This window comes from Python bivittatus, unplaced genomic scaffold (genome assembly GCF_059951505.1).
Source record: "Python bivittatus isolate LINGU-HERP-01145 unplaced genomic scaffold, Pbiv_v1 ctg000570_np1212, whole genome shotgun sequence".
NCBI classification, from domain to species: domain Eukaryota; kingdom Metazoa; phylum Chordata; class Lepidosauria; order Squamata; family Pythonidae; genus Python; species Python bivittatus.
In genome coordinates this window covers 16592924-16602915 of record NW_028277097.1, presented here as the reverse complement: position 1 = coordinate 16602915, position 9992 = coordinate 16592924, and positions in this window count along the sequence as shown.

Below are 9992 nucleotides of genomic sequence, written 5' to 3'. Positions count from 1 at the left end.
ACCACTATACAGAGAAACTGGAGGAACTGAGTATGTATGTATTTATTTATTTATTTATTTATTTATTTATTAATTAATTATTGAAAAGGGGAAAAAAACACATAGTGCTTTAACAAAAAAGTGAAAGAAATACAAAAAAATGTTGATTCATCATTATAACAGTAAACCATTACAATTCTATATATACTTATCTAATGCAAATATTATTCTAGTATGTATATATTTCTAATACATGTATATAACTATCGTGTTTTTTTAACCTACTGTATTTTGTATAAATATGTCATTGTATTTGTCCATACATTCTACATCTATAGGCAATCTGCCCATAAGTAGGAAGAGTAGTGACTAAGATACAGCCACTTACACCTGGTTCTTGAGTGACATCAACTTTGCCTACACGGAGTTCAAGTTCCTCGGTATTTCTTGCAAAATTTTCCTATGCCAATTCCATTTACTGACAGGCAGGACACCAAGGGGCATAGTTGCATTAAGTAAAAAGTCAGCTCTCCAGAACTGAGCATGTCTGTAGACTTGTGAAGGCTAAAGGGAAGTACGGTGGCCCTCTCGAAACTCCTGAAGGAACATCTCCCAGAAGATTCCCAACTGTAGGACCCAGGATAATGGATTTAAGTTACCGTAAGGACAATCCCAGTTCAATGTTAGAAACAGGTTTCCAACAGTAAGAGCAGTTCAACAGTGGAACCAATGACCTGGCAGTGGGGTAGACTCTATTTCATTTCATGTGTTCAAACAGAAGCTGGACAGCCACATCTCAGAGATGCTTAATATTGGATCCTTAAGAACCCCTTCCAACTCTAGCATTTCTTGATCAGTCATATCTTGGTTAAACATTCCAGACTATTCACATATGTTGCACTCATAACTAACTTGGGTTTAATGACTGAGTTCTAACACCTCTGGGACTGGGTTTGCATAACCTGCTTCCCCAGAGTTATTCTAACCATGATTTACATCCATTCACCCATTTTCTGGAGTCACCTAACACAAACCATAAATCACGTGGAGTGAGGAAGGCAAATGTAAGTGGTCAGACGAAATACCTTTTCAAGCAGGTGAAAAACTTGGTGTGGGGGGAGTGTTACACCTAGTAAATGTAGAGTCTAAAATGTCCTAACTGCAACATTATTAGCAGAGCTATGCAACAAGAATGGTTTACTTTGAATACTTCTCTAATTTTTGAACAGGTGCTTTTGAGAAATGAGATTAATTTGTAGTGTCCTTTGCAAAGGACACAGGAGATACCCAGCAGCAGTTTCCTGGTATTGCCAAATGTATAATAGAAATGTACCCATACACAGTTGGGGAAAAAAATAAAAACCTTCCCTAAAACTGCTAAAGGTTGCTCCAGTTTGGGGGTAAATGGATGGGTAGATAGGGGTAATATAACCTTAGAACCTCATAAGGAAGGAAACTGCACTGGTTAGTAGAGAATAATTCAGTCATCTTGCAGAAAGTTACTTTGTAGGCTATTAAATTAGCAACTGCAATTTCTATGGCTTGAATGGTATATTTTCCCAGTGCCCTGGAGGTGCAGTCGAAGAGCAGGAATGCCATTATGTTCCTATAATTATTAAAAGAAAAAGCTAATCACTTTTCTCAAGAAGGGAAAACAACAGAATTAGCAGGGCTTAAGCAGTAACCCAACAGTTGGTTTAGGCTTCCAATGGTTCTTCCATTTCCATGGTAGACACCCCCACAAGTGATTTTTGATGCTCTGCTGCCATCATGTGGCGAACTGATGCAAAACAGCAAATAGTGGCCTAAAGTACCCAAAATGACATTTCCTCCCCACCCCACTTTTAAGATAGGTTCACATAACTCATTCAACCCAGGTTAACGAAACAACGGATAAATGATTGTGCGGCTTAATGCAATGGCCTGATTTGCACAACTACCAGGCTTAATCTAGCATGCTGTGTAAATCCATCAAAGATGCCAGATGAGATGGGAGCCAGGACTGGGGGAAAAAACAACAGTTTCAAGCCTTGCACGTGCTTTTCACTGTAAGTGTACCTGGAGGTTGCATCATGGCAACTTTCTAGACTGAAGAAGCTGCTTGGACAAGCAGCGAAACGTATCAAATCAAAAGAAAAGAAGTCCAGTTGCCAAGACTCAACCTCCAGATAATTCCACCTGGATGACTGAGAATCTTCATCAAGACACTGTAAGTGTACGAAATGGGTTTTGGAACTGTGTGGTTGTAGTTCAGAAATTAGGAGCAGCTGGGCTCCACAACAATAATGCAAAGCTTAGTTCAGGTTTCAAGACAATCATACACTTTTTCAGAAAAGAAATACATTTACAGCCTTTGTTGTCTCAACTAGAGTATTAATTTCTGAGTAAGGAAGCAAGTGGCTTGCCCTGATGCCTGAGCCCTGAATGGGATTGCAAAGTGTGATCCCTGTAAGTTGCTGATTTCCTGAAGATGTTTGGACTCATGCTCTACTGTATTCTCTTTATTCGGATGGCTTCTAAATACATAAAATAATATAATATTAAACATAGGTTATGGAATTTGCTGCCATGAGATGTGTTAATGGCCATGAGATTAGAGAGTTTTAAAAGGGGGGGACATATTAATGCAGGATCAGGCTATCAGTGGCTGCTAATTTTGATGGCTAGTTTACTGTCTCCTGAATCCAGTCAACATCTCTTAAATATCAGCTGCTGGGAAGGAACAAGGGAGGAGGGAGGGAAACACACACACACACACACACACCCTTCAGACCAGATTCAGAATCTTCTCTGTGCTTTTGGTTGGCCATTGTGTGACAGAAGGCTGGACTAGGTGGGTCCTTCCTCTGATCCAACAGGTCTCTTCCAATATTCTTGTGGATTGTTACCTGGTATGGAAAGATGTAGAGTGATGCTAGGCTGCAGCCATGGCCAATCCAAAGAATGGTGAGAAGGAGTTACACAAGGGTTTAATTTTAAACTCACCATTTTAGAAAGTACAGATCCTCCACATAGTTTCAATCCAATGCAAGATAAACTTGGATGAACCTATAGCCTACCTTTTCTCTGACAGCAAAAGATGTGGTGTGTTGGAAAAGGCGGTCTCCATTTTATCCATGCAACAACACAGTGGGATCGGCTGGGCTGCAAGAGAGTGATTGGCTCAAAGGTACCCAATGAATACCACAATCACTTGAGGATTTGAACTTGGGTCATCCCACTCCAACATTTAAACACTACATATCATCATCACCACCACCACCACCACCCCTGGCAGAGAACTTTTTCTAAGTTGACCAAACCAAATAGCAACCATAAACAGAGGGTGCATTGATTTTAATGAGTTGGTGAGACATTCTGCTGGTGGAACATACCCAGAAATAAAGGGCAAGTCCCTGGCCCTACAACCTCCCCATTTAAAATAGACCATGACTGACAAAGAAAGGGGACAGGGCATAGCTTGAGCAATGTCATGGAAAATCCATAAGTACAGAGCACAACACTGAGAAGAAAAAAATCACATTTATTGCAACCATTGAATCTCAGCTTCACAGGAAAGAGGGACCCCAAACAATGGGAAAGCAATTATTTTTATAGAAATTGAGGACTATAAGGCAGGAAATCTAGGGATCTGATTGGATGGCCAGTTTGGGGGAGCGAGGCAGGTCCTTGTCAGTGTGCCTGGGGTTCCTTCTATTGTTAGGCAAAACGTCCCTTTCAGGAGGGCAGCAGAGCTGGGGAAGCCCATTGTCAAAGGAGATGGAATGTTGAGACAATGGGGGGCGTGTCCCTGACAGAGGGCGGAATGTTGGGGTTTCCCACCTTGTTACTATGTTGCAATTCCCTCCTTGGGGCTGCCCTCGGGCTGTACCACCAGCGGGTGAGGAGGGTCCTATTCTCTGGTCTAGATGGGATTGCAGGGGGCTTGGTCTGGGGCAGGGAGGGCCAATCTGGGTCTGGTGGGAATGGGCAAAGAGGTGAGCTGGGTTGACCCTGGTCACGCCCAAAAGACAGGGAAGAAAAGGATGTAGCCTCCATTTTGTTTGCTGTATCAATTTTTCTCCATCACAAGCAAAACTTTGCAAATGCAAAGTTTCATGAACATCAGAGGGTCTCATTACCCTTTAATGAACTGAATTTCAGGATAAAGATAAGGAACGGAGAGCCAAGGTTACAAAAGCAGTAATTCTGCCCTTTAACTGTTTCCCAAGCTCTACTCTATCTTGGTGTTCTTGATAAACAAAGGCATAACAAGATTTTCACAGCACTGCTGCCTGGAACGCTCCGTTCCCACCTTCTTCCACACATCCTCTTCAAATCTCAGCCTCAACAATTTCCTGTGATCTGGCCTCCTTTCTACCTTCTATGATGCATTAATTTGTAGCCTGCTCCAGCAGCTTTGCTCTTTCTATCTGCTCTTCTCAAGAAGGTTTACCATCAAGCCCGTCTTCTAAAGTGAATTTCCAAAGCAAGAGAATTCCAAGAATTTCCAATTTTCTCTCTCCTTTCTTGCTCCTGCTCCATCATTTGTGAAAGCCATACTTGAAGCTTAGCATCAAAGGCCTTGGAAAGCCTAGACACAACTTTGCCTTTGCTGACAAAAATATTTTACAAATCGCTTCTCGGAGAAGGTTTTTAAGCCACCTTTGAGGCCCTCTGTTATCTTCAGTTCTTTCTGGGCCAGCAATGATTACATTGCATTGCAGGTCTTATCACAATGTTCTGTAGTAAACCTTTTTGATCATTCTTGGGAATATTTTCCTTTCCTTGTAGAGAGTAATAGTATTAGTTGTAGTCGTTGTTATTATTGGAGCAATATGCTTTTTGAGGTGGGGAAGCCTGGGTCTTTAGAATGGAAATACTAAAGTATTTTACATTTATTTCAAGAGAGAAACAGCGAGGAAGCAAACTATCTGAGAGCTCTTCCTGGCCTCTTTGAAAAAGCTGTTGATTCATAGCCTCAGACCATTAGAGATACAAGATTAAGTGGGGTCTGCATTATCACAGTTGTGTGTGAATCTCAGATTTGCTTTGCAGCTGGCCCAAAAAGTATTAGTCAGTTCTTCAGACTAAGACAGACCTACATGGGAAGAAAGATGCAAAAGCAGGAGAAACGTCTTTCAGCTGATTTGGGTAATTCTACACCTGGGCAGAGATCTGGATTCAGAGGAGGAAAACAGATTTGGAGGGCAGGTCTAGCGCTATTAAAGGGCTCCTGGGGTAACAATCACCTACTTGAATTGTAATCAGAAGCCCTCTGGTGACCAGTGCAACTCCCATAGTAGAGGTGCAAATGTGGGCAAATGCATCCAGCCAGTTACTGCATGAGCTGTTATGTTCTAGACCAGCTGTAGTTTCTTAAGGGTCTTCAAGGACAGCCCCTTGTAGAGTGAATTGGAGTGGTCCAAATGCATGAATATGTGTCAGCAATACCTCCCAGTCCAGGAATGGCCACAACAGGCCCACAAGATGGTTGTGCAAAGGCCTCCCAACCATGGCTTCTCCCAGCAGGAGCTGTGCATCCGGGAAGATCCCCAGATTGCAGACCTGATCTGCTTGCAGGAGTGCAACCCCACCAGAACCAGAGAGAGACCACCATCCATCAGTTTCTGAACCAACAACCACACCATCTTGCTGGGGCTGAGTCTAAGCCTGTTTCTTCCCACCCAGATTCTTACAGCCTCCAGACTTGGACTGCATCTCCTGCCTGGCCTGGGGTGGAGTTATATAACTGGATATCATCAGCTTATTAATGGTATTTCATCCCATGCTGACAGATGAACTCCCAAGCAGCTTCATATAGATGTTAAAAGAAGAACAATTAAGCCCTGAGGGACCACACAGTAGAGAGACCAGGGGTTGACCTCTCACACACAGACCTGACTGGAACCATCCATTCAGGAAGTAGGAAAACTACCTAGAAGAGAAAAGGTAGAAGACCAGCTAATAGTTGATTAGGACAGCCAGGTTCAGCTACGGTTTCTTGAGGAGGGCACACAACACCACCTCCTTCAAGGCAAGTGCCAATAGTCCTTCTCCCAAGGATGCATTAATCTACCTCCTGCACCAACCACCTCCTTGGCAGCTTTCATTAACCAAGGCAGCAATTTAACCCACAAGTGACAAAGGTAATACTGCCGAGAATCCCATCCACTTTTGCAGCATCCACAGGCTCCAACTAATACCAGATAACCTTACAAGATGGTACCTCTGTCATCTCAAACACCTTGCTCAGCCAGTACCCAAATCTGAGCAAATGTGAGTGATGTTTATCCTCCAGAGGCCTCTCAAACTTGTCACTGCAACCTAATAACCGAGCTTCTGGGCCCCAGATTAATGAAGTCTACTTTAAGCAAACAGGTGTCATGGTCTGACATGGCTGCACAGCAACACTGTGCTAAACAGCCCCTTCAGTTCAGAAGTCAAGTCATGGGTAGAGCACTGAGAAGATCCAAGATCCAGTTCTCTACAACTCCAGTTGAAATAGCCCTGTGAACAGTGCATCTTGTCCAGCAGTTCTGAGCATCACCAAACTAGTTTTGTGGTCAGAGAGAAAGCCCCACAGCCAGCCCCGGATCTTCAGCCACTGCTTGTTCACCGCTCTTCCATTTACTCCAAGAAATGCTATGCACTTAATGGTACTAAGGGGTATACCACTAGCTGTCTCTCCATTCCTTGCTCAGTTAGGCATCTTTCCCCTAAATCATACAACCTGCTAAACTTTGCTGATCTGAAGATGGGCAAAGTGGTTCATTTTTTGTGGCCTCCTGCACAAAACAGGCCACCACATTAAACCATAATATGGATTGTTAGTTAGGGCACAGAACATTATGTGAACTCAGCCATTGAATGTCATCAGTATAGTTCGGATCTGTGGTGGAAACACAACCTTAGGGGTGCTTTGGGAGGTGACGTGATGGTGAACCCATCAGATTAGGCCAGCTAGTCATGTGCAGGATGAAAGATTGTCTCAAGAGAAAACCAGCATCTAGAAGGCTCGGCAAGAGAGTAGCCACTTTATTTCTTTACCCAGTGGTAGGACAAGCTCTTCATTAATGATGAATCCTTCTTAGGAACATGGACTGCCGTACATCAGGGCAGGCAGCCAGCAACGGCTTACTGCTTTTACTACTAAAAGTGGTAGGGTGGGAGTTTCAGCCTTTGCTTGGAAAAAATGGCCTTTAGGAAGTGTTTTTAGCATAAAACTTCCCTTTTTTTAGAAATGCTTTTAAACTGATGTTTTATGTATTTATATATATTTATGTTTTTCATGTTCGGTGTGAGTTGCCCAGAGTTCCCCCATTGGGGGGAGATGGGTGGGTGAGAAATTTAATAAATAAATAAAATAAATAAATAAAATAAGCAAATAAAGCGTGTAAAATGCACTGGAAGTGCAACACTTCTTTTGCACAACCTTTTGACCCCCAACACATAGAAAACTGCATTACCATGATTGGATTCGCCATCCCATTTTTCCAGAGGGCTCTGGGGGTTCCACAGAAGAATACCTCCAACGGTGGTTTAAAGCAAAAAACAACACACACACCCCGCAAGAGATACAAACTGCTTGTCAAGTAGCAAGAATTCCTTCCTTTCTAAAGGACCTAGAGCTCTCTTACAAATATCTGCTTTTGTAATTCCAACATGCATATTTATGAAATGTGGATTTCATTTGCTTCCCCCTCACTCTAAGATTGCTTGACTCTTTGGGTTTAAACAATTCCCAATTTAAATTTCCATGATTAGAGACTACAGCTATTTTTTTAAATGTTCCAAATTCAATTTTAAAATGGCAGTGGAAAAAGTTTCCGAGTGCACGATGAAACCAGCAGCTCATGGTTGAAACAGAAACTTTTTGATGTATGGAAGCTGTCAATTCAGTCCAGAAATCAGAGTGTTCTCCAATTTGGTTTTTAAAATGTGTGTGTGTGCATGCCTTTGAATTAGTGTTGACACTTGACAACTTCCTGGACTAATCACTGCAGTTTTCTTGGAAAGATTTCAGAAGTAGCATGCCTTCCTAGGGCTAAGAAAGAGGGACTGGCCCAAAGTCACCCAGCTGGCTTCATGTCTAAGACAGGACTAGAACTCACCACCTCCTGGTTTCTACCCTGGTGCGTTAAACCACTACACAAACTGGCTAATTAAGTAAGAACATTTCCAATATAATGCAAGCCATTGTCTCCAGCCTCTTTTCAGTCAGTAGCTACTATGTTAGTAACTGGATTATACTAGCTATTGTAAATTACTCTTATTTTACTAGAACCTATTACTACTTGTAATAGGACTGTGAATAATCAGGCACATTGCAGGGTTGTGGCATACCTTCACAGTCCAGCTTGCAATATAGAGGTGAAAGTAAAATGTAAGAGTGGGGCTGTTGGCAATTAGAGTCTCAGTTGTAGCTCAAACGGCAATTGAGATCTAATACTTCCGAATAATATTACAGAGTTGCTATAATTATTCCAGACCCATACCATACCATAGAGCAACTGTAAATCATACTCTTCCAGAAATAGCACCTAAGCAGATATTAAAGAAGTTGAAGGACAAACATCCCTGATCCTGCACCAGATGGGGACAGCTTTATTTAAATTGCATTCATACTCAGCCCTTTATTTTCTCACATCTGTGGGCAATCCTGTATAACTCAAGGAGGAAATACTGTTGTATACATTGTGAAATACTCTACCTATGAATATGCTTATCTTCATCTTCCTGTTCCAGCCATGGTTCTATTCCCACCCCGGTCTGGCAATATTCAGCAACATTTGATATTTTACTGCCATCTGAAATTTTTCACCCTTATTATATCTGCAAACCTTCGTGCACCAGTATCCTTGTCCTAAGCATCAGCGATACTGTGGGTGCAAGGTTTATAGCAATATTAGCACAAGTGCTTCCTGAACTAGTGCAAGGATGCACTAGTGAAATTGCAAATAATTGTTTATCTTAATAATTAGTTTATCTTTCTCAACCTCAGCAACCTTAAGATGTGTGCACTTCAACTCCCAGAATTCCCCAGCCAGCAAGCACTGAATCTGGGATCTTCTGAAGAGTAAAGTAGGGTCACATTCCCTGTGCCAATTTCGTGATAGCCACTTCCCTGCAAAATGCAACTTGGACTCTGCCTGCTACTTCCTTGCAAGAGACTTTTGCCAGCTTTCTTCAGTTCTTTTAGAGGCAGGCTGCCCTATTCTGTCTCCTGCTGGGCTTCCAGGTGCAGTCCAAAGCGCTGGGTATCATCTGTAAAGCCCGCGTGGCACAGGGCTAGGGTCCGTGGGCCTCCACCTCTGCTCACCCCACCAGATCTAGCAGGGAGGGCGTGCTCTGGGTCCCTTCCATTAAAGGTCATCTTGTTGGACCCCAGAGTTGGGCCATCCCTGGGGCAGCACCCACCCCATGGAACAGGATCCCTTCAGAGATTCAGATGGCCCCAATCCTGCTAGCCTTTTGTGAGACATTGAAGACCTGGCTGTTCCTCCAGGCATTTGGGCTGGATGGTTAGACGAGCTCTGCAGATTCAAGCTGGTTAATGTTTTTTTGTCTCCTCCTTGGGCTGTGTTTGCGACTGTAGGCATTACGTTTGTTAAACTGTTGTTTTCAACCCTTGTACACTGCCCAGAGTCACTTTTGTGAGCTGGGTGTAGCCAAATAAACTTTTAAAACAGTATTAGTTTTAGGTTTCTCTGCATCAGTTGCAATTATAGATTTTGTTATTTCCAGACTAGACAGAGCAACACTAGCAGCCCCGAAACGAGTACAATGCCTTGCACAAGAATGTGAGAGGTGGCCAGTTCTGAATTTACAAGGATTAATAGGGAGTAGATGCAATTCCACTGTTCATCTTTTCATTCAGACCAACTTCTGATTAACTGGAGGAAGCATTATGAAGGGAAAGGGTTTGACACTGCTTTGCTAACTCCCCATCAGCCCATCCGAGAGCCTCGAAGATGCAGGACGAAAATTGTCATCACCCCCTGGTTGCGTACCATTCTTCCAATACTTCAGGA